Here is a 6117-nt window from a genome sequence, read left to right on the forward strand (position 1 = left end):
ACAGGGAGAGGATAAGGAAAATATCAGCACTCTGTGGATCCCAACCATGTTCTGTTGATCCTCTCCAGATGGTCTTCTTGGTGGTGAAGGTCCCCCTAAAAAGCATAGAATTCAATGGTTTAATATATGTTCAGGGCAGGCAGGAAAATCCAGGTACTTCCCTGGGGTGGGGAGGAGTTTGCCATTGTCTCTTAGAACAGATTTTGGGTTTGTAGCATCCCGTGCAGTTCTGTGGTGCAAGGCTTCAGGAATGACTCTGGGGGGAACTTTGGGGGGCCTTTGATGGATTAACAGATTAATTAACCTCAGCTGCCTCCCACAAGAACGTCCCATGGATGTGGCCTTCCCAGGGCTGGGGATTCCACAGCAATTTGTGGAAGGGAGGGTTCCTTGCCCCTCAGCAGAGGTTACAACACACCCAAACTTCCTCCCCCACCTCGGCTGGGGGGGAAAGCTGTGCCAACCTGCTCCCAGCAATGGGTCTGTGGGCTACAGCCTCCCCCAGCCTGAAGAAAGGCAGACATGATTCTTAGCACAGCTGCTGGGGTTGGCTCACATCCTTTTCCTTGTTTGTTCCTTTCAGGTGATTGAGGAATGGGTTCTATAGGCACACAGTGTGTGGTGATTGGGATGGGCTGAGCCTCATCCCCAGTGGCACAGCTGTGAGCAGCAGGTGAGCAGCACTGACACAATGAGCCAGGGAGTGCCCAGTGCACTGAGCAACCACCAAAGGGAACAGAGAGCTCACAGGGGCACTGCAGCAACGTGAGGGGATAAAAGGTTGGGCTAAAGAACAACAAAGAGCAGATACTTGATGCCTTCTGATGTTAACTGTGTATGGGTTGAAGCTTTCTGAAATTGTGTGGTGCTACTCTGTGCATTGTGGCTGTCTCAACTGTGACATGTGCTGTGACAGGGTTTTCCCTTTATCTAATCTCAGCAGTTTGACTTCCAGTCCAAAGTCCCAGTCAGGCATCTTCAGGGAGGTTTCTTTGGTTGTAGCTTCTTTATACAGCTTTTGTTATAATGAGAAAAAATTTATATCAATGTTTGAGGCATGAACTGTTTCATTCTCTGACAGCAGATGTGATGAGCAGGGGCTGCTGGGGGATGGATGGTGCTAGAAAGGAGCAGCAGGTGGTGCTGATGGAGGCCCAGGTGTGTGACAGCCTTGGCAAATGTGATGAAAAATCCCCTCCCTGTCAAGCTTCCTTTATAGTACAAAAGTATGTTAACTTTATGTGTACATATATACTAGATATACATATTAATTAAACACTGTGGAGTTTTACAGAAGACTTTGGTATTGTTTGTGCTGAAGTAAAACAATCAAAACAACAGCCCGGCCCTGGAGAGAAGGGCTTGGCTTTTGGGAGGCCTAGAGCAGTCCCTGAGGGATGAAGAACAGCTTTATCCCTGGGATGACGAGATACCACAGCATCCCAGGCTCTGAGACCCACCCGGCCTTGTCTGGTGTCACAGGTCGGTCACTGCAGCCAGAGGGACTCAAGGACACCTGGATCCATGGACAAGCAGCAACAGAGCAGCTTTGCCAAGTTTTCCTGTGGCTGGAGATCTGTTAGTGTGGCTGTCAATGCTCAGTCAATTTGTGCTGTACCTGAGCAGGTGATGGATGTAAGAACCTCCTAAAAAACCCCACCTGCACCTGGGTGCCTTGATTTGGCTGGGACATCTCACGCCCACAAATAAATATTTACACTTGTAATTCCAAGCTTTGCATCTCAACCTGGCACCTTGGTTGGCATGGGCCAGATGTGAATTTTTATTGAGGAACCTCATGTCCCAACACAGGCAACAAAATCCTTTTGGATGGTGCTTCCCTCCTCCCGTGATGCTCTGTGCCCTGAATGAATTGGCTTCTCCTGTGCATTTGCAGCCACTTAACTTGCATTTGCCACAACATGCAGTTAACAAAGCCAGCGTCCTTCTCCTTGGGAAATGTGCTGAGCAGCAAAGCTGGGCCAAGACAGCAGCCAAGGCAGTGTTGCTGCAGCACTGATTTGGCTGCTGGGCTCAGCAGCAGCAACACACCAGGGAGCCCAGGCAGCTGCAGCTCTGAGTGAGCTCAGGGTCCTGCTCACCCCCACGGCTCTTGCTGGAGGAGAGCTGTGTCCAGAAGGAAACAGAGATGTGAAGGGTCTGGAGCACAAGCCTTACAAGGAATGGTTAGAAAGCTGGGAGGGGGCTTGGCCTGGAGCAAAGGAGGCTCAGGAGGGACCTTCTTGCTGTCCACAACTCCCCGACAGGAGGGGGCAGCCAGCAGGAATTGGGCTCTGCTCCCAGGGAACAAGGGGCAGGACAAGGGAAAATGGCCTCATGCTGCATGAGGGGAGGTTTAAGCTGGATATTAAGGAAAAATTCTTCATTGAAAGGCTTGTCAAGCATTTGAACGGGCTGCTCAGGGCAGTGGTGGAGTCACCATCCCTGGGAGTGTTAAAAAAAAAAAGTGTGGATGTGGCACTTGAGGACATGGTTTAGTGGTGAACACAGTGCTGGGTTGATGGTTGGACTCAATGATCTTAGAGGGCTTTTCCTACCTTGATCGATGGTAAAACATTGTGGGGCAGTGCTGGGAGACAGGTGGGAAGAGAAATGCTGCTGGAGCTCAAACACAGCCGTATCCTTCAGATTTGGGGTGAAGCTCTGTGGCCCCCTCATGCTGCACTGGGTCCAGGTGCAGGGGAGAGGCACTAAACCAACAAGCAGGGTGAAAATGAAATTACAGTGGTGTGCTCACTTAGCTCACTTTCCAGCCCAAGGAGGTGAGTTCCATTGGTTTCTCTGAAGGAGAACAAACAGCTGAGGCACTTCTCTGGGAGAACAGATGCTGCTAATAAGGCAGTAAATAAATCCATGTGCAATGCTTTACAGCTGGGTTGTAATTACCTCGGCACTGCCAAAAGAGCCGCCGCCAGAGCTGCACATTAATGACACATTAATGGGAGCGCTCATCCGCTCTCGGCTGGCTGGCTCCCCTGAGACCTGGGCTTTTATTTCATTTTTAACGTGCCAAAACCACCATGGTCCGGTGGGACTCGCCTGGAGCCAGCACTGGGGTGGTTCTCACTGCTCTTCCTAAAAGCCCTGCTAAAAACCAGCAAGGCTGAGAGCAATTCCCAGCAAGTTCAGATCCATTTGCAGCAACGGGAAGACAGGAGGGGGAGCATGGAGGACTGGCTGTTCTCCAGGGGCTGTGCACGCACATCCCATGCCCCAGGTCACATTCAGCCACAGGGATGTTTGTGATCCAGGATGCTTTTTCCTGCCAAAGCACAGCAAACCTCCTGCCAGTGCTGTGGGGCTGGGATCAGCCTCTCACTCCAAGCCTCTTTCAACCCTGACCCCTCTCTGTGAGAACCCAGGACATCCCTTTGGCTGCCCTGGCTGGCAGGGGGCTTGGAGACCTTGAAACAAAGTCAAAAACACCTGTGGCTTCGATTTTAGCCCATGGAAAAAACTGCCAACTTCATATGAGGAATTGTAAGCCACAAGGGTTTGAGTAGGGTGGTAGTTAACACAGGGTGAAAAAGTAGACTTTTAGGGTTTTAAGATAAGGGGTTGAAGGGGATCAGATGGAGGGATTTGGGCATGTCTTGACCTTCTTCTTCTTGCCCTCCATGTCTTGCAGTGATGGTGACATTTTTCTATTGGTGTAAGGTAGAGACACATTGTCTAACATAAATGATATATATTGGCACATTATTGTAAACACAGTACAGGTAGTTTTTAGTATAAAATGTTAGCATCAGCCCAAGGGGGTGGGAATCTGCTGCAGACTGACCTGTTAGACAGATCCAGCTCCTGGAGAACGCATGTTATAGATAAGAGAAATTAAACAACCTTGAGAAGCCAACCCTATGCATTCCAACTTCTCCTTAGGCTGCGTGGGCTGGAAAGCAAGGACTGCTGCATTCTCGGGGTCACTTCGACCACCAGACCCCCAAGACCTCTCCATCCTCCCAGAAGACATCGTGGTGCTGCCTTGGCACTGCTGTGGGTGCCACAGGCTGTCCTGTGTTCCCAAGGAGGAACCTCGCTTCCCCTCTGCTCAGGGGTGAAGGCATTCCAAGGCCCTGGCAAGGGAGGACACGTGCCTGGTCTGCCAGGGGGAGCTGATCCCTCCTGCCTCTTTCCTCCATGCCCCAAAGACATCATTTGGATCCCTGTCCCTGAGCAGCTCCCATGAAGGATGCCTCCTTCCAAGGGATCTGTTACTGATATCCTGAGGCCTCCAACAGGAGGGTGCTGCTCAGGGGGAGGTGCTGGGAAGTATCAAAGAGGCACCTCCTGCTTGCCAGGGTTTTTCCACTAACACCTCCAGATTTTGACCTATCTCTAGGGGAGAACACACTGTGAAGCTGTGGTTGCCCTGAGAAGCCTCATCCCATGCTTGGCTGCCCTGGCTGGGGCAGACACAGCCCCCAGCACTCTTGACACCAATGTTTGAGGGCTATTCCTGGGAAACAAGGTCTGCCAAGGGAGGTGTGCGCAAAAGCTCAGTCCCAATGCCAGGAGTTCTGCAGCCACCTGGGTCATGGAAGGGCATGGAGCAGGGTGACAATGAGGACCTGGCACCTTTTGGGATGCACAGCCACCACACAGCTCCTGGTGATGCCCCAAATGAGGACGGGCTCTGGGCTTCTTCAGAGGAGACGCCCTGAATAGGTCTGTCCCAGCTGGGGCCACTTCTCCCACAGGCAGTGTCCTTCAGCTGGTGGCCGTGCCAGGGCTGCCTCCTCCAGCTGTTGTGGGGTGAGGAAAGGGGGATCTGCCCCAGTCTCCATCTCAGTCTCTGTCCTTGCCCTGGCCATCAGGAAGAGCAGACACTACTCCCTTAGCAATCTGCTGAGAGATCCAAGGGGCTCTCCCTCTTCTCTTTCTGGACTGCATTCCCCCAGGAATAAGCAAAGCAGCACAGAAGCAACCAGGAATGGCCTCTCTTCTATTTTCAACATCCACATTATTCCCTCTCCACCAGTTCTTCAGCCTTATCACACCCTCTGCCCATATTCCCACAGCCTTATCCTTCCCTATCTCACTGCTCCCACTCCCTCAATCCTGCACTAAAGAGCAAACGAGCAGAAGAAACCAGGCAAGGCCTTTCTCAGCATCCTGGTTTTCATTTCAGAGGGGCCATGGAGGATCCACATCAGATGGGATCAAGGGGAGGAGGTGCACGTGGTCCCGAGGCCGGCTCTTCTCCCCCGCTCCCTCGGTGGCCACGATGGAAGTTCCCCAGGTTGTGCAGGAGGTTGATTCCTGCCCTGGCCCGTTTCTGTCCAGCCCCTCCAACTCTCTCTGGACACGCTGGTGCAGCCCAGGGGGGCTCGGTGCCCGGTCCCCATCGGAGAATGTCGGGCCACGGCCACCTCCAGGAGCAGCCAACTCCTGCCGCTGCCGCCACCGCACCACGAAGGGATGGAGGCGGCGGGGCCGACGTGGGGCCCGCCCGGCACGGTTCTGCAGCCCCTGCAGCAGGCGGATGGCCCCAATGGGCCCCTGGCAGATGGGGCAGGCGGCAGCGGGGTCGTGGCCGGCCTGGTGCTGGATGCAGGCGTGGCAGAACACGTGCCCGCAGGGCTCCACGGCAGCAGCGGGGCTCCGCAGGAAATCCACGCAGATGCGGCAGACCCGGACGGCTCCTGGCGCTGGTGCCTCTGGCCCGACCTCCGCCATCGGTGCTCCCGGAGCTGGCTCCTCTCGGCTGCTGGCAGGAACTGAAGGCTTGACTCCCACTTGTGGCACTCGGAGGTTCCTCAGTCACTGGCAGCACTCAGAGGTTCCTGAGTCGCTGCTGTCCTTCAGAGGCTTCTCAGACAGGCGGTCCCTGCTGGGGTGGGGCTGTGCCACTCTTACACTCCCAGTGACTGGGCTGGCAGGGACTTCCAGAGGTCATCTGGTCCAAGCCCCAGCTGAAGAGTCTCTGCTATAGGCCAGCAGTGATCAAAGTCCTTTGCCTCCCTCATTGCTGAGGGACTCCATGACAGATCTCATAAAGGTCAAAGGCTGCATCCTGACTCCAGAGTTGGAAGTTGAAAGCTGGAGATTGAGCCCCACTGTTAGCAGTTTCTCTTGCTTGTTGGCTCACAGCTGTCA

This window comes from Lonchura striata, chromosome 9 (genome assembly GCF_050655825.1).
Source record: "Lonchura striata isolate lonStrDom1 chromosome 9, ASM5065582v1, whole genome shotgun sequence".
Lineage (NCBI taxonomy): Eukaryota > Metazoa > Chordata > Aves > Passeriformes > Estrildidae > Lonchura > Lonchura striata.